Here is an 18,693-nt window from a genome sequence, read left to right as displayed (position 1 = left end):
ATGTTCCTGTTGAGGAGACACAGACACAAAGTGACAACTTGAATTATTGAACTATTAATAATTGTTGAGTTGCTGGAGAATAAAGTGAAGATGTGAACTAACCAGAGACACATGAGATCAGGTTGATGAGCAGCAGGATCCTGAAGATCATCTTCTCCCTGTGAGAGGAGACAGATGTTGAGGAGGATTTTAAGACAAGGTTCTACACAATGGCTTAAAATTAGAGAAATCTCATGAGCAGAGCTACAAAGTAGAGCTTTCTGTTTTTTTTAAGAATGACTGCAGGAATTAAATTATAGCAAATTATAGCAATATAAACAACATATTGTAGAGTTTAAACTGTACAAGTAACTTATTATGCATCATGGTGAACCGGCCTGTCTATTTTTTTCATGGCGTGCTTCAGTCCATTTCTTTACCCGTTGTCCAAAAGGTCCACCATTGGAAATGTTGTGGCAAAAGTACCGGGTTTTACATCAAAAACATGCACAGAAATGATTTAACAATAGCATCAATTTACCGTCAATGTCTCTCCTGCCATCCAGTCATTCATCTCCATGTGTTGTGAAAAGATTTGCTCTCTTTTCAAATGCATCTCTATCTATCTCTAATGTCAATATTAGCTTAAGGTGGAGGCAATATGCTGACAGTTAAACCTGTTTTTAAGTAAATTACAATTTGGAGTTTTCTGTTTGCCTGTTTCTTCTCTCTTTGTTATTATAACATTATTATATATTTTATGTTATTAACCTAAGCTCTCAAACTATTTCCTGATTTTCTGTATAAATTGGTCATGAAATGTTATGTGATCTTCACCAAAGTCACAACAGCACAGTATTTCTAAGCTGATACACGTCAGTTATTTTAATTATGCCCATTGAACGTACATTCATATTTACATGTAGCGTTGTACAAAGCAAATATTTAAGCCAAAAAGACAAACATTAGCGTAAAGTGCTATAAAGCTGTTTCAGTTTCATTGGGTATAAATATATATTTTCTTAGGGTTAAGTGGACAGAAAGATTCAGTAGACTACCGTTTTCAGCAAGTTTTTGAAAACTGAGAGTGGGGCAGCCGAGCGTGCAGAGGTGGGCAGGTCGTTTCACCATTGTGGAAACACAGAGCTGAAAAATTTTTCCTGGGATCCTTTGAGGTGAGGTGAGGGGACCACAACACGTTGTTCACTTGCAGAGTATGCACAAAAAGGAATGGTTGGAAAAAGTAAGTGAAACCCAGACAGCTAAATACTTTGAGCTGATTAATATTTCTGTTCGTACCACCTACATAAAAGCATCACACCAACAGTTCTTGCAGCCTTTGTTCATCTGATCATTTCTCATCTGTGCTGATGGTAATTTAATACGAGCATTAGCAGTGACATGTTAACAGAGAATAAATGTAGTTGATGCACATACTGTAGTTAGAGCACAACACAAACAGCAAAGGTGTCAGTTGTTTGTGGCAGAATAAGCAGCGAGTGGCCTCAATTTGTCTCATTAATAAACTATTCATTGAGTCGTCAAAAGAAGAGTTTCACTGCACAAGAGTCTAAACGTTTCAGATAAATACAAACCTAAACTGAAAAATAACCAGTGGCGTCTCCCGAAAATTGTCTGACAAGAGGAATGGAGTTGTAACTATTGTTATCATTGCTTAGTCCCATATTTCTAAAGCATACTAGACTTAAAAAGACTTAACACTTATCTTTTTTATGAAGCTCACAGTTAGAGATGGCTCAGAGGACTCTGAACCATGAGGTTAAGAGGCATGGAGAAATGTTGAGGGTGCTATTTGATCATTTTCTTGTAAAAATGTATTGTGTATTTTGCTTGCTTTACTTTATGTTATTTTTTAGTTTTGACTGGGATTGTAAGTTTTGTTTAAGTTTTATTTTTCTCACGAAGTTAGCTTAGCTCACCTTTGGTACTGCAGTAGCGGCCATGTGTCTGACGTAGCTCTGCAGGTATATTAGCAGCTGTTCTCAATGTAGGCTTTGTTATTCTTGTGTTTGTATTGGTCAGTTGTGCAGAACAGATCAGAAGATAACCTGTGTTGTGTTTTATTGTCTTCTACAGGAGTGAATAAATTACAGAAACTGTACTAACAGCCATTGCGCTTCCTCCTCTCTGTCTCCCTCTCCCTGTACTTTTCTGCAGGTATCCTCGGTCTGAGCCGTACATCTCCAGAATCCAGTTGACCTGCCCAATGTTTTTGCTGCTTGTTGTTGTTTTTGTTGCCTGCTGTTTGCTTTTCTCTCTCCTCATGGACGCCCACCATGACTGTGGTTCTGAGGGAGATTTCTTCCTTTAAAGGGAGTTTTTCCGCTGTTGCCTAAAACTTGGTCAAATGGGATTGTTGTTTTTTTTTTTATGTAATTTTAGTGTAAAACTACATAAGTTTACATAAAACTCATACACGTCCACTCACCAAACACTTGCTGAAAACGGTAGTCCACTGAATTTTTCCATCCACTTAACCCTAAAAAGATGTATATAAATAGAGAAATAAAAACTGAAACAGCTTTAGAGCACTTTACCCTAACATTTGTCTTCTTGGCTTAGATATTTGCTTAGTACAACAAGTGTAAGGTCTTTAGCCGTACACTGTAAAGTGCTTTGAGATGACTTCTGTTGTGAATTGGCACTATACAAATACAATTCAATTGAATTGCTGAGTAAGTAAAGTGCAGTACAGGTGAATCAGCCTGAAGATTCAGATTCAGTTTCAGTATGGATTTCCTATTACTTTTCTCTAATTTCAGGGTGAAAATCTTTGTTAATTATCAAAGACTTTATTTTATTTAACCCCCTGAAACTGTTACATGTGTGAGCTAAGGGCCCATTTAGTACACACAGACTAAACGAATACTCCAGTCAAGTTGCAGTTTACGTGTGTCTGTCCATTTGTACTTCATCCTTAAGTCCAAGTGGCCGTTTGTGCAAAATCAAAGTGAAACACTGTGTTCACAAGAATGAACTAACCACAAATATGCATTGAGTCAGTAAAAAATGTATGTGTTGATAGTTGATCCTTTGACAGTGAAATGGTGACATCTGCTGGTCAGATCTGCCCACATGAGCAAAGTGAGAATGTGCTGTATTGCTGCAAACACCAAGTGATACTGATGCTTTTATTACTCTTGCATTAAGCTGTAAGGGTAGTGGGATTAAATGAATCAATTTTAAGCAGACTACGTCACTCTCTTTATGTAATAGAATGAGAAATAGACGGAGATGGTCATTTTGTGTATTCTGGTGAAGAGAGGCATTAAAACATTTAGTTGCAACACCCTACTTCTGCTTTGAAGAGAGAAACTGGTGAGTGAATTAGTCACTCATTCATTTGTTATTGTAAGCCTATGTGGAACAATTGGACCCAGAGAACATAAAACATTAAGAAATCTAAACCACTAAATCAGAAGACAGTTTTCTTTCACAATCAAATAGAAAATGAAAACTGGCTCTGACCCTGTATCATGAGAACTGCTGATGTCAAACTCAGCGTGACTCCGTCGTCTCCACCTTTTCTCCTCGACCCTCAATTAAGAATCAACAGTGGACATGCAACGTTCGACGAACAGTGTCATCATTCACAAGGTTTGTGACATTTTAATCCTGTTTTAATTTCGTTTTTTTCTGTTGCTTTTGAGAAATGTGTGTCATTGCTGCACTGGTCATTAAAGCATACTGACCAACTTAGAAACACATTGAAGTTGAGGTATTACAAAAGATTTAATCTGCAGTGTTCATTACAAATATCTGTTTGCATGAGTTTAGTAGCTTAATGTAGTTGGTCACACACTGACATTATGAACCTGGCAGCTTAGGTTAGAGTAGCAAAATTTTGTTTTGCATTGTAATTTTAAAATTCAGAAGTGCAATGAAATGTGTTTTCATCAATATGTATGAAAAACAGAAAAAATGTTAGTGAATGTTTATAAATGCATAATGAAGTTATATTATATTCTTTGTGATTGTTTTTTCTTTTCTCAAACTCAAACTCAAAGGTTTAGAGAAATGATCACAAAAAGAAGAAGAAAATTGGGAAAAACAATGTCATAAGCCTGAAAATGTGACATGAGTGAAAGTAAACACATACATGACAGTCATGTGCTTGCACAGAGAAGTTGTGACCAGAGTTCTGATGTATTTCGTAATCATTTATGTTTCCTAATCTGTGCTTCCTGTTTTAAATATGCATTTGTAAATTGCAACCAGGCTTTCAGATGTCCACCTGCCACATTCTAGATATTTGGAAGAGGAGAAATTTGGATCAAGGACAAGATTGCCGTATCTAATTTTGTAGTTGATTAGAGTAAAACATTGCATATTGGAGTCTAGACCTCTCTCAAGTTTAGTTTTATAGCTCGCTCTCTGTTTTTGGGCTGAAAGCAACATTCAATCAGAATCCAGAAGTTTTCTATTTATGATAAAATGTGAGGATCAGGTTGGATAAGACTTTTCTTCCCAATTTTTCTGAAACTGTTTTATCATGTCACTGGTGCCATCTTGTGACAGGAATAGATTAAAGCACCTAAAACCTCCAATTTGCAGTCATACTATCTGGTGTTGCCTTTAATATATGTTGTTTCTGACACTAGAATTAAGATGATGATTGATTGATTCAGTTTCCTCTCTGTTTTTCTTCTTTTCCTCTGATCTGTCTGATTCCATTTCTCTTTGATCTGATGTTTGTGACTCTTCACCTCTGTCTCCTCTCACAGGGAGAAGATGATCTTCAGGATCCTGCTGCTCATTAACCTGAACCCATGTGTCTCTGGTTAGTTCACATCTTCGGTCTTAGTAATACATTGAAGGACTTTTATCAGGGAGATTCTTTATGTTCTGTTTGTCCTTGAATTGTAGTTATTATTAGTATTGCATTACCTTTTGAAAACTGTACAGGACACATAACTCTACAGATAAAGTGTCACTTATTCTTTCATTTTCTCTCTGTGTCTCCTCAACAGGAACATTTGTAGTGAATGTGACACAGACCTCCTATCAGGCAGAGGAGAACCACAACATCACACTGGAGTGGACGTTCAATATCAGACCTGACAGAGCCATCACCTTTCATATTATCTACTGTGAACTGATAACTGATCTTAAACCTGTGGGGCTGTTTCATCTACGTAATGGTGTTGAGGTCTCAGAGTCTCAGGATGAACAGTTTTCAGGAAGAGTCCAGTTTGACAAAGACGTCCTCAGAGAAGGACGAATCAGACTCCGACTGTCCAGACTCAGGACTAATGACTCGGGACTGTACCTTTGTAAAGTGGGAACAAATTGTGGTTGGAGCTCTGGCAGATGTCGACTCAACATCACTGGTAAATTACTTAGAAGCACTAAGGAATCACATTGTACAGGCTAGAAGTTATCTTATTATCTAATATGTCAAAATAACAGTAACAGTAAATATGTCTTGTTTGTTATATTTATCAAATAATATATAAGATGATGAAAATCTCATTCATCAATCGGCTATGTGACTACTACATCATGTAGTGCAGGAGCTCCCCTGCATAGATGCAATGGCTCTATTCAACCACTATTTTAAATTAAGTATATTGATGAAATTGATTAACTTTCAGCTGTTTGCAATAAACAAAGAAAACAAGAACAACTTAAATATTTAAATAACAGAAAGCAAGTTTTAAATAGTTCCTCCAAATTCAACCAAAAATTTAGCTTTTACCAACTTGTGGCAAAGTCTAGAAAATACTCTCCCCCCAAAAATCATGTACAAATCTCCAACTCATATAACCCAGGCAGAGATTGGGGATTTTGTTCTGTGGAATTCTGTGGAACATTTCAGACCAGTGAATTAGTGAATTAGTTTGCCTGGAGGAAGAAGAACAAAACATAAGTTGAAGGAACACCTTTCCTGGAGTGAAACGTGGTGGCAGCTTGGTGATGCTCTGGGGCTCCTATGCTTCCTCTGGCACTGGAAACCTGCAGCATGTGGAAGGCATGACAGATTCATTCAAGTATCAGGACATCCTGGGTGTGGTCTGTGATGAAGCTGAAGCCTGGATGTCATTGGACAACTAGATCAATCAAAAAGTCGACCAAGACTGGGTTGCAGAAGAAGTCCTGTGAGAATCTAGTGTGGCCGTCACTAGAAAATCTTAAGTGGGCTTTGAAGAAGACAGTTGCAGGATGCATGACCATGAATAATGGTAACTGGAAGCCACGAGCATTAGACCAATATTCCTCAAGTACAAGGCCAAGTTCATGCATCGCTACCAGTATAAAGGGAACTGATTAAGTTGAACTTTACTTCAGCAACGATTTGTCTAAATAAGAATCTGAGAAGAAAAAGGTTGAAGATTTTCTCTTTCCTACCTAGAAAATTTAGCTTTTTATGTTTTTCTTTTTGTTGTTGTTGTTGTTGTTGTTTAAATTTTTCTATTTTTCACATAAATAACAGATTTGTTTGGTGTCTTTACAGCGACAAGACATTGGTCTGAACCTGAGACAAAACCTGAAGTCAACACAACACATTGGGTAATAATTGGCATTTACTGTGGAGTAGGACTAATGGCTGTAGTTGCACTGGTTGTCTGTTACGTTTTGTGCATTTACTCCATACTTACTATCTTCAGACTCCAGTAGTTTGTGAGAACGTACTGCTCAGCAGATGGATAGATGGAAGCAATGTGCTTAATAATGTCAAAGAGAAGATGTTGCCAAAAATTCTCCATTGTACCAATAACTTCACAGGTCACAGAAATTACTTTTTTATTTTATTTTTACAAAATACATTTAATAATTATTTAAACACATGTTTCCTCGACATACTTAATCATGTCAAGGAAACATAATCATAATCATGATTTAGGAGCCAGAGTTCAACAGCTGACACACACAAAACGTCCTAATGGAGGAAACAGTTTTATATTTATGTATATTAGATGTGAAACATGCTAAATTCACTTTACTGATACGATAACAGGAGTCTACCTCAAACTGTAAAACATATATTGATAACCTATGGTTTAAAAAAAACAAAAAGGAAAAAAAAGAAAAATGGCTCTATGTAATACAATGGCAAGAAAAAGTAAGTGAATACAATGCACTGCAATGCAATTTTTCGTTTTCTGCAAGAAATTGTTCATGAAATGTGATTTGATCTTCATAAAGATTAGACCTCCATAATGTTTCTTGAAGGCCTGCTTCAGCTTGCACATATTCTTAAGACATCAAGTGTGTTGAGATTACGTCTTTACTCTGATTGGACCACTCGAACACTCAGGAATGATGTTGGTTCACATGCATCTTTTTCATACTTTTTCTTGCTTTCATACTTTTTCATTGTAATTTCTTTATGCAATGACGCACTACAGTTGAGTGAAACTTGTTTAAATGTTTTTATATTGAAGATTTTTGTAGAGTAGATTCACATAATCTGCTGCAGCACAAGTTTGTTTATTGTTAGGTGTCATAAAAAAAGTATAAATGTTTTTTCTGAGATTGTGAACTACACACATGGAGCTTTAAAGTTAAATTACATTAATTCAGTTTATTTTTATTCTTTCATTATATGATGAAAGATAGTACAGGTCACACGACGTAGTGCTTGCTTAAATAAATGTGTGTGTACTTTGTGCATTGTAACAATGCCCATCAGTAGGTTTTACAACCTAAACAAGGTAGAAATATTATTTGATATAAAAACTGTAAAACTGCACTTCTCAGCAGGAATCAGCTGTTTGCTCATTTAGATCATCAAGTTTGTTGGACTGTATCAGAAAGAACTGCTGCTTTTGTTTGTTCATTAAAATGATTGTTTGTTTCTAAGTATGCACAAGTTGCAGACATGTAGACACCATATATATCATGTAGTACTGTAAACACTCAGCAGAAAGTGTCTAAATGCACAAGATAATTTTTTTTATCTCAACAGGAATTTATTTTTAATTCATTAATTTAGTTTATTATAAAGTCTTGTAAACACACACACAAGTAAATGAGATAAAACAGTTAGTCACTGTAATCACACAATGAATGTGCATAATTGAAAATAACGAGGTTCTGCGTTTGTTCACAAGGATTGAAAATTTAAAAGTTAGAAAGTGCTGATGATGATGATGCAAATAAATAGATTGCACAGACAAGATACACTGAAAAATACTATAACAGTGTTTTTTCCACTTTTAAGATTAGGTTATTATTATTATTTTCCTATTATTTGGCTAGTGGATAAAAAATGTTTCAGATTTTAAGGGCCAAAATAGTTCATAGTTTATAGTTTACACCTCATATATACAATATAAATAATACACAATAATCACCCAGTTGAAATGGGTCAGCATGGAAAACATATGAATGCTGCTGGTCATAATCAAAATTTGTATAAGATCATAATCACATAAAACTGGCACGTACTGCCCCTGCTGCCCTCTGTCTACCACAGTTTAAAACCACCAGGTGGTGGTATTGTTGTGGCTGACTAGTAGACATTTTTGTTTTCGTTTAGATTTATTTTGTTTTGACCAGATTGAGGAAGCTTCTGGGTAAGTAGTTTGTTTTAATCCTCTATATATATAAAAAAAGATAAAAGCTTCTTGATTGTTTGATATAATATATTCAATCTATTGAGGTGCTATATACTGTAGAGCCAAAAGCTGAAAGATGAAAATGTCACAGACTAAAAATATGTGGATCTAGCAGGAAAAAAATATATACTGATGTGTATATGGTGATGAATGAATAGTAGTATGATGAATGCAATAAAGGAAATAAGATATATTTAGCTTCACACCACCAACACAGAATAATACAAATAGCAATAACATGTCTGTGATTAGTTGTAGCTTTGCTAAAAATACTGAAGTGAGAATTTACTTGCAGAAACTAAAAGGTTCTGATTTCCAGCCTCTAATGTTACTGTATTTGGTAACGGGTAAAAGAGGTTTAGTGACAATGAGAAGTGTACAGTGCCAGTCAGTCAGGATAAGTCATACCAGCTTCCCATAATTTATGTCGTGTACATTGACGATTGGAGCAGTAAGGGGGGTCAACTTCATTTCTTTGGTGAACAATCAGGGACTCAGCACTAGAACTTCCTTCTGTTTTTAATCTGCATATTTGACATAAAGTAGAAATAAGTACAGATAAAATACCAACGCACTGAAATACAAACAATAAAATCAACTTAGCAAAAATACCATTCTGTTGTAGGTCGTCCCAAAGTAATTTTACAAGGGCTGCAACAACTGTTGCAGCCAGAGTTCCTATGAATGCAGCCAGAAAAATAAATTCCTTTTCTCGTTGGATGATGATGTTGTTGTTCTCCTTTGTCTCATAAACAGTTGGAGACATTTGAACAGCAAACACCCCTGTAGAGCAGAAAGAGAAAACAGAGTTGGCTAGCATTACAATTCTAATCTGTGCAATTGTATTATTAATATTATTATTTATTATCAACATCAGCCTAAGACAAATACTGTAAAGACAGAAGGGAATGTTTTAAAATTAAGCGTCTCAAAACACAATTTTTGTTATAGCTGTTTAGAAAGTCTACTTTTTTTTTTTTTTAAATAAATAGAGTAGGTTTTTAAGTAGGTTTTTATTTTCAGTTATCAGAGTATCATTGCATGAAGAAGTCATTTCAGGGCATCATTTTGAGAAATCATGATAAACTGTTACGAACTGACTGACTGGACTGACGGGGACCAAACGGGTATGAACAAAAAGATATTTATTAACAAAAAGGGCAGGGGACACAGGGAACTAACACAAACTAACAAACAAAGTATCAAATTAAAGACCCAAAAACACGGCAGAGAGATACAAACAAAACCATAAACTGACAAAGTAGCAACTGAAATCACTGCGGAAGGCAGGCAAACAAGAACAAACATACAAAGCTAACTAGACAAAGTAGCAACGAAAAACCATGTACTAACATGGACAAGAACTATAAGACGAACTAGATGTACAAAGTAACAAACAAAAATACACTGCAGACAGGCAGGCAACTCACAAACTCACAAAAACAAACTCACGGGCAAAACCAAGGTCCAACAAAGTGCAGTCCAGAACGAAATAAACAAGAGTCCAGAGTATCCAAAAAGAGTGACAAACTGACGAACGAGTGGTGTGGATCCATGAACAGTGTGCAGCATGAATGAATAAGCAGGAGTGTCAATGAATGAGCGTGAAAGTCAACAAACCAGCAACGAACTGAGGACTGAGGGGTGCTTATAAAACAGAGGGATGCACAGGTGAACTGAATGAGTCAATTAGTCCAGAGTGTGGAGAGTGGGGGAAGAGGAAGTCCATATATGGGTGTGTGGCAGGAGGGTGAGACACAGAACAAAAACAAAACAGAATAACCTGACAGGGGCAGAAGGGGGGAATTGTAACAGAACCCCCCCGGCAAGGGGCGGATCCCAGACAGCCCCAAACAAACCAGGACGGGCGGGGGGAGGGAGGCCCGGAGGAGGGCCCGAAACACCAGACCGGGCGGGCGGAGGGAGGCCCGGTGGAGGGACCGGGCGCAGCAGACCAGGAGTGCCTCCGGCGGACGGCCAGGAGGCGGCAAACGGACCAGGAGTGCCTCCGGCAGACGGCCAGGAGGCGGCAAACGGACCAGGAGTGCCTCCGGCGGACGGCCAGGAGGCGGCAAACGGACCAGGAGTGCCTCCGGCGGACGGCCAGGAGGCGGCAAACGGACCAGGAGTGCCTCCGGCGGACGGCCAGGAGGCGGCAAACAGACCAGGAGTGCCTCCGGCGGACGGCCAGGAGGCGGCAAACCAGAAGACAGAGCCTCGGGCGGACGGCCGGGAGGCGGCAAACCAGAAGACAGAGCCTCGGGCGGACGGCCGGGAGGCGACGAACCAGACGACGGAGCCTCGGGCGGACGGCCGGGAGGCGACGAACCAGAAGACGGAGCCTCGGGCGGACGGCCGGGAGGCGACGAACCAGAAGACGGAGCCTCGGGCGGACGGCCGGGAGGCGACGAACCAGAAGGGAGAGCCTCGGGCGGACGGCCGGGCGGCGACGAACCAGAAGGGAGAGCCTCGGGCGGACGGCCGGGAGGCGACGAACCAGAAGGGAGAGCCTCGGGCGGACGGCCGGGAGGCGACGAACCAGAAGGGAGAGCCCGAGACCCTTGGGCCGGCTGGAGAACCGGGGACCGGAAAGCCAGCCGGAGAGCAGGCCGAGGACCCCCAGGCCGGGGGCCAGGATACGACCCACGAGGCAGGAGACCCCCAGGCGGACTGCCGGATGGCGAGCAGAGAGCCGGGGAGCAGCAAGACGGCTGAGGACTCCCAGGCGGACTGCCCGGCGGCGACGAACAAGGCTGGAGAGCCCCGGGCGGACTGCCCGGCGGCGACGAACAAGACTGGAGAGCCCCGGGCGGACTGCCCGGCGGCGACGAACTTTGAGCCAGCTGGAGCTGAGGGGCCAGGACAGGAGCACAGTTCTCAGGGGCCCCCCAAGGAGACAGGAGCAGGGTGGTGGTGTCCTCATTGTCATCCCACCACATCTCCTGGGGTGACAAACAAAGTTCGAAGTCAAGAGACGGCGACGACGGCGACCTCGGCGTCGACCCGTCCGAAGACTGAAGAGACGGCGACGACGGCGACCTCTGCGTCGACCCGTCCGAAGACTGAAGAGACGGCGACGACGGCGACCTCTGCGTCGACCCGTCCGAAGACTGAAGAGACGGCGACGACGGCGACCTCTGCGTCGACCCGTTCGAAGACTGAAGAGACGGCGACGACGGCGACCTCTGCGTCGACCCGTCCGAAGACTGAAGAGACGGCGACGACCTCTGCGTCGACCCGTCCGAAGACTGAAGAGACGGCGACGACGGCGACCTCTGCGTCGACCCGTCCGAAGACTGAAGAGACGGCGACGACGGCGACCTCTGCGTCGACCCGTCCGAAGACTGAAGAGACGGCGACGACGGCGACCTCTGCGTCGACCCGCCTGGGAACCTGGCGGCTGCAGGGACCGGAGCAGCAGCTGACACCAGAGCAGCGGTGACTGCAGCAATCAAGGTGGCTGCAACTGCGGCGACAGCTGAAGGACCAGGAACAGAAGCCAGATCCGTGACAGGAACAGGAGCCGGATCCGTGACAGGAACAGGAGCCGGATCCGTGACAGGAACAGGAGCCGGATCCGTGACAGGAACAGGAGCCGAGACCAAAGCAGCCTGGGCTGCAGGACCAACAAAAGCAGCGGGAGCTGCGGGACCAACAAAAACGGCATCGGCTGCTGGACTAACAAAAACGGCATCGGCTAGGGGGCTAACTAAAGCAGCATGGGCTGCTGGGCTAACTAAAGCAGCATGGGCTGCTGGGCTAACTAAAGCAGCATGGGCTGCTGGGCTAACTAAAGCAGCATGGGCTGCTGCGGGACTAACAAGAGCAGCAGTAGCTGCAGAACCAACTAAAGCAGCATCGGGGGCTGCGGGACCAACAAGAGCAGCAGGGGCTGCGGGACTAACAAAAGCAGCAGGGGCTGCGGGACTAACAAAAGCAGCAGGGGCTGCGGGACTAACAAAAGCAGCAGGGGCTGCGGGACTAACAAGAACAGCTTCGGCTGCACGACTAACTAAAGCAGCATTAGCTGCAGGACCAACAAAAGCAGCAGTAGCTGCAGGACTAACAAAAGCAGCTTCGGCTGCAGAACCAACAAAAGCAGCATCGGGGGCTGCAGGACTAACGAAAGCAGCAGTGGCTGCCGAACCAACAAAAACAGCTTCGGCTGCAGAACCAACAAAGGCAGCATTAGCTGCCATAACCGGAATGGGACCCGGAGCAACTGACCCTGGAACCCGGGGAGCCTTCCGCCTCCGACGTGGACGTCGGCGCTTGCTGGAAAATCCCATCCACAAAGCCAGGCGGGTTCCCTCATACAGGGAGTACTGGGCATCACTGAATACTGGAGGCTGGCTAACCGCATAACCACTCCGGAGATCTAACTCCGGAGCTGACTGGGCCTTAAGCTCTCTGTAAATGGAGCGGGCCTCCTCTGGGCTCAAAGCAACGGGTTCCAAAGGGTCGGGTGAGGCGACTGCAGAGCCATAGACCAAACGGGAGGAGGGAAGACAAATGGAGCGACCAGTGGTGGACTGAGGGAATTCCATGGTCGCGGTAATGGCTGGTTTGTTCTGTTACGAACTGACTGACTGGACTGACGGGGACCAAACGGGTATGAACAAAAAGATATTTATTAACAAAAAGGGCAGGGGACACAGGGAACTAACACAAACTAACAAACAAAGTATCAAATTAAAGACCCAAAAACACGGCAGAGAGATACAAACAAAACCATAAACTGACCAAGTAGCAACTGAAATCACTGCGGAAGGCAGGCAAACAAGAACAAACATACAAAGCTAACTAGACAAAGTAGCAACGAAAAACCATGTACTAACATGGACAAGAACTATAAGACGAACTAGATGTACAAAGTAACAAACAAAAATACACTGCAGACAGGCAGGCAACTCACAAACTCACAAAAACAAACTCACGGGCAAAACCAAGGTCCAACAAAGTGCAGTCCAGAACGAAATAAACAAGAGTCCAGAGTATCCAAAAAGAGTGACAAACTGACGAACGAGTGGTGTGGATCCATGAACAGTGTGCAGCATGAATGAATAAGCAGGAGTGTCAATGAATGAGCGTGAAAGTCAACAAACCAGCAACGAACTGAGGACTGAGGGGTGCTTATAAAACAGAGGGATGCACAGGTGAACTGAATGAGTCAATTAGTCCAGAGTGTGGAGAGTGGGGGAAGAGGAAGTCCATATATGGGTGTGTGGCAGGAGGGTGAGACACAGAACAAAAACAAAACAGAATAACCTGACAGGGGCAGAAGGGGGGAATTGTAACATAAACATTGCTTAAGAAAATAAAAAACAATAATAATTATGTTCACTTCTACTAACCATAGAGAGAACAGGTCAGACTGAAAAGAAGGATCCAGTTCATCTTCTACCTTTATGGAAAAACTGTTTTATTAGGGGAAACAAAATGTTAATTTTAGTGCAACAGAACAGATAGTTAGAGCACCTGTAGCTTCTCAAGATGAATCCTTTCTGGGAATTTTTGCTGTGCACATTCCCTATTTATAAGTTTTGGTTTTACCATTTAGATATTGCAACCATGTTTATTATTAGGTTCCATTATTTGTTGTTGTTCCATTATTAAAGTCCAGTTCCTCACGTGTCTCAAACATTGTGGTGTATTAAAATGTTTAGTAAATTAAGATACAGGTAAAACAGTCTTACATAAAACCAGAGAATATGCACTTTTGCCACATGTGGTAAAACTGAGGTTTATGGATAAATGATGGGCATTTAAACCAAATGCTATAGAGGGCACTCCACCCTTAACAGACACTTAATACTGCAATTATGACAATGAATCATGGACCAACCAAAAGAGTTAAGGTACAGTCAGTATTATGTTGAATGAATCCTGGAGGACATTTCGGCTAAAGATGATGATATTACAATAAAGCTTGAACATCAACAGTCTGAAATGTGTTTTCTAACCTGTGCCATCAATATTCAACGTGTGCTATCTGTCACGTAAAATCGGTCAGATAGCAGTAAGCACATAAATAAAACTTAATATAATAAACATAAAATAATTGTATATTTATAATACATATATTTAACTAAATAAAACATGCATTGTAGCCTGTTTTAGTTACCTACCTTTTGTCAAATGAGCAGTGAGATGTCATGTGTTGGTAAGTAGACTACGCAGATACGCACCTAGAGCTGCTTACCTAAACCTGATTGTGTAGTAGATCAACTACCAATCATATGAACTGCAAATAAAATTAAATGTGGGCTGAGGTCATGCTTAAGAGATTCTATTGTTGTCCAGTGTGTTTTGGCACGTATGACAGGTGTGGCTGCAAATGTAAAAGTAAAACTGAAGGGGAATTTGCTGTAAATACAGATGTTTTGTGTTTAATCCCTGAGTTTTGTGATTGTAGAAAGGTCAACAGGCCTCAAAAAGCAGTTTCTATAAGAATTAAACATTAATTTACAACATGATCTGACTTGAGGCCACACAAAATATATTATTATGAATTTTCTCAATGTTAATGACATTTTCATCTTTCACTCAAAAGTGATACACAGAATTAATGATCAGAAGTTATTTATTTATTTATTTTGAGATTGAGATAACAAACTATTTTGTCCACAATTAAATAAAAGCAACAAAAAGCAAAATTTTTCAAATTCAGCAAGTTCAGCATTTTTCACATCCAATTAATGTCAAGAAAAGTCAAACTGAAGGTAGACTTGCTGTAAACACATACCTCAAATGCTCTTTTTCTGATCTCTGAGTATTGTCATGATTGAAAGGTCAACAATCACTTAACACGTCTGTGTCATTATTTTATAATTCCTCATTGCTGCTCTATTGTTAAATACAACAAGAGAGAAAGCAGTGTGCAGAGGCAATGTGCATCAGAAACTAAAGTCAGGACGGCCAAGACAACCTAAATAGATTGAGCAATTTGATAGAAAAGTTCAAATTTAGATGAGTAGAACCAAGTCTTGTGGATTGATTAGTCCAAGTTTGAGCTGTTTGGATCCAAGCAAAGAACAAACAGTACCAATACCAATCCAAAGAAAGAGGCATCCCATTCCCTCTTGGCAATTATTGATTGAATATAATAATTTGTGTAGCCAGACAGTGACCCCAAGCATTCTGATCAGCTGTGTAAGAATTAATTGGACAAGAAAGTTACAGCTTGTCATCCTCAATCAAAAAATATGAACCCGCTGGAGCTGATGGGAAAGCTTAGCTGACTCCGTTGACTGGGTTTTTCCTAAGTCTAACTAACTAACTTTTACTAGACAAAACCAGGACGATTTTTTCAGCATTGTAAACTGTAAAAGAAACACTAGGTGGTCTGCGTGTGATGTACAAATATACACCTGCTGCAACCAATCCCAGTCCCAGTCCCAGTCCCAGTCCCAGTCCAAAGATGAACTTGCTGTTGGGGAGACACAGACAGAAAGTGAGGAACCGACACACTGAGAACATTCACTGATCAACACAACACAAGATTTTATTGATTAGAAAGTTGATGTTGTAACTAGTTCTATTAAAACTATGTAAAATTGCTGTAAATTTGCAGTGGACATACAGTGGCTATAAAAAGTATTCACCTTTGGATGTTTCATCCTCTTATTAAAATTATAAATCAACTGTGGTGAACAAAAGTTGGCGATATATAAATAAAAATATATAAGGTGAAATCAGTGTTTGCCATGTCAATTATTTAGACAATTGATTTTTATTTTCTGTCATTTTCAATGCAATGTGAAATGTTTACCGGTTCCAGGCACTAACTTTGGGTCCATGACATATTTGAAAGTTTGCAGATTATTCATAAATAATTGATGGCTTAACGTCCTAATACTAACCTACTATAGAAAAAGGACTGAAGATTCTGATAATCCTCATCTTCTTTTCCCTGTGAGAAACAGTTTTATTTTAGTAAAATGTAAAATTTGTAAAATTTGATTTTAATAAAACAGATCAGAACAGAATGGTAGAAAACCTGGAGCATGGGTTGAATCAGGCCTGACACCAGTCCAACAATTCGTTGCATTTTTTCTGTGTAGGAGGCAGAAAATATGTTATAAGCCAGGATAAAAGCAATTAAACATATTTATCATTTTAAATAAAACATGCTTTACATTTTTAATCCTTTTTTTGTTGTGGTTCTTTCAGGGTAGATTAACATTTTCCTACTTATGAAAATGTTTTTGCTGAAACCAATAACTCCTCCCCAACACAAACAAAGGCAGGAATGTGCACAAGCAGGTTTTCCAAGAATACACAATGAAACACAATTGTTGGGATCAGCTTAGGCAATACTCTTTCTCCTTCTCACTGTTATAAAATAAAGTTTCGAAAGATGCTCAATTTAAACTTTCATAAATAACAACAATTCTTCTATCAGTCCATTGGTTTATTTAGGTCAAACAAGGGCGTAACTAATTTGTTAGTTTGTTGGGTTTTCTGTATAATTCTGTATAAAGTTATATTTTGCAAGTTCCTAAACTTTTAACATTATGTAGTTCCTTAAGGTGACTTCTATTGTGATTTGGCACTATAAAAATAAAATGATGTTGAATTGAATTAATCAATATCAGGACATTTTAAAACTCAATTTGGTTTAAACAACAAAATCAGATTAAAAAACAATAAGGTTTTAGGTAAGTGTATTAAAATGCTTTGTTTCTCTATTTCATATGTGGAAGCACAGTTTTAACTTTAAAGTTAAAACACCCTATTTCTCCCTACTAAAAATCCTGATGCGGCTGGTTAGTGTAGTGGTAACATCACCACCTCCCATGTGGGAGACTGGGGTTTGAATCCCAGCTGTGGCCTAACACCAGTAGGGGTCCTTAGGCAAGACCTCCTCACGCTCACCCTGCCTACCATTGTACCTTGTAATGACTTGTAAGTCGCTTTGGATAAAAGCGTCTGCGAAATGACTAAAATGTAAAATGTAAATGATAAAGGAACAAGGAACTACTTGTTACTTACTTGTTGGTGTTGTTTCTTCCAATCTGTAAATTTTTTAATTATGAGCTTGAAAAGCTGTTTTACTTCTGTTTGTCTGGTGAAATAGTGTCACTACAGTCGGGCAACAGATGTATCTTCCTGAAGATTAAATGTAAATATTTAACCAAGTGTTTCATTTCCATTCCTGATGCAGTGAAAATTAAATAAATAAACAACAGACTACGAAGATTTTCAGTTGGTTTTAAATTATTTACTAATCTTAGATGATGGTGAAGTCCTTTGTAAACACACAGCAGTAATTGTACCACAATATATATACACAGATAAAACACAACACAAACAAGAAATAACACATTTTATTTCTGTTACTTACTTGTTTGTTAGAAATCCAAGTCCAAATAACTCAAGATCAGGAAGTACTGTAGCTGCTTTAAATACCTGCAAAGAGAAAGAATAAAGGTGATGAGTTTCGCTGTTGTGGCCACGAACATTTAAAGTAATACCACAGGTTCAGTTTTAATATTTAAATTGACGTGTTACCAATTATTGTAAATGAACACAGAGAGAAAGTGTTAACAGATGAATTTTAGAACATTAAGATTGAATAAAACAGAACCAGTACTAACAATGTGAATATATATTTAAGTAAACAAAAATCAGCAAAACAGTTTATTTGGTTTACTTGCATTTCACAGAAGATAATTCTGTGAAATAGAAATACAGTATCACAGCTGTGAGGAGAAAGCTGGAGCATTAGCAAACACACAGCTGTTTACATTCTGTGGTTTGTCAGCATGTCAGTGGAGCAAAGTGGGTGACAGTGATTGTAGACCTGGTTTAGGTTGCTCAGGTAGAAAGGAATAGACCAATATTCCTGAAGTTCATGACGTGGCCACCAGTACAGAGAGATGTCGAACCAAGTCGAACTTTACTTCAGCAGCTATTTCTCTAAATAAGAATATGAAAAGAAAAGGGCTGCAGGTTTTTTCTTTCCTACCTAGAAAATAGAGCTTTTTAAGAACCAGAACTGTTTATAAAGTATAGTACCAGTATAGAAATACTGCACTAAAGTACAATAAAGTGATTATATTAGTGAAACCCTTGGAAGCGTAGAGAATAGACGACACTACGAGGTTTTAGTGCTTTGACTGACGACACA

At 40.0% G+C, this 18,693-nt stretch overlaps 2 long non-coding RNA genes across 3 annotated transcripts; one reads left to right on the top strand and one right to left on the bottom strand.

The window, feature by feature from the left end:
* Window positions 1–3,353: 3,353 nt before the first annotated feature.
* Window positions 3,354–6,542, top strand: LOC117153120. The gene is made up of 3 exons (XR_004463545.1): window positions 3,354–3,597; window positions 4,725–5,330; window positions 6,455–6,542. It is a non-coding gene; the product is annotated as an uncharacterized LOC117153120 (long non-coding RNA).
* Window positions 6,543–8,187: 1,645 nt separating this feature from the next.
* Window positions 8,188–17,970, bottom strand: LOC113157906. 2 transcript variants are annotated; one of them, XR_003298532.2, is made up of 8 exons: window positions 17,908–17,970; window positions 17,556–17,672; window positions 16,561–16,616; window positions 16,424–16,473; window positions 14,690–15,990; window positions 13,916–13,978; window positions 9,174–9,344; window positions 8,188–9,085 (listed from the first exon to the last, which is right to left on the bottom strand). It is a non-coding gene; the product is annotated as an uncharacterized LOC113157906 (long non-coding RNA). The 2 variants fall into 2 exon arrangements; XR_003298531.2 differs by having other exon boundaries at window positions 8,188–9,344.
* Window positions 17,971–18,693: the final 723 nt, after the last annotated feature.

This window comes from Anabas testudineus, chromosome 18, assembly GCF_900324465.2.
Source record: "Anabas testudineus chromosome 18, fAnaTes1.2, whole genome shotgun sequence".
In the NCBI taxonomy this organism is placed as follows: domain Eukaryota; kingdom Metazoa; phylum Chordata; class Actinopteri; order Anabantiformes; family Anabantidae; genus Anabas; species Anabas testudineus.
This window is presented reverse-complemented; position numbering and strand designations above follow the sequence as displayed.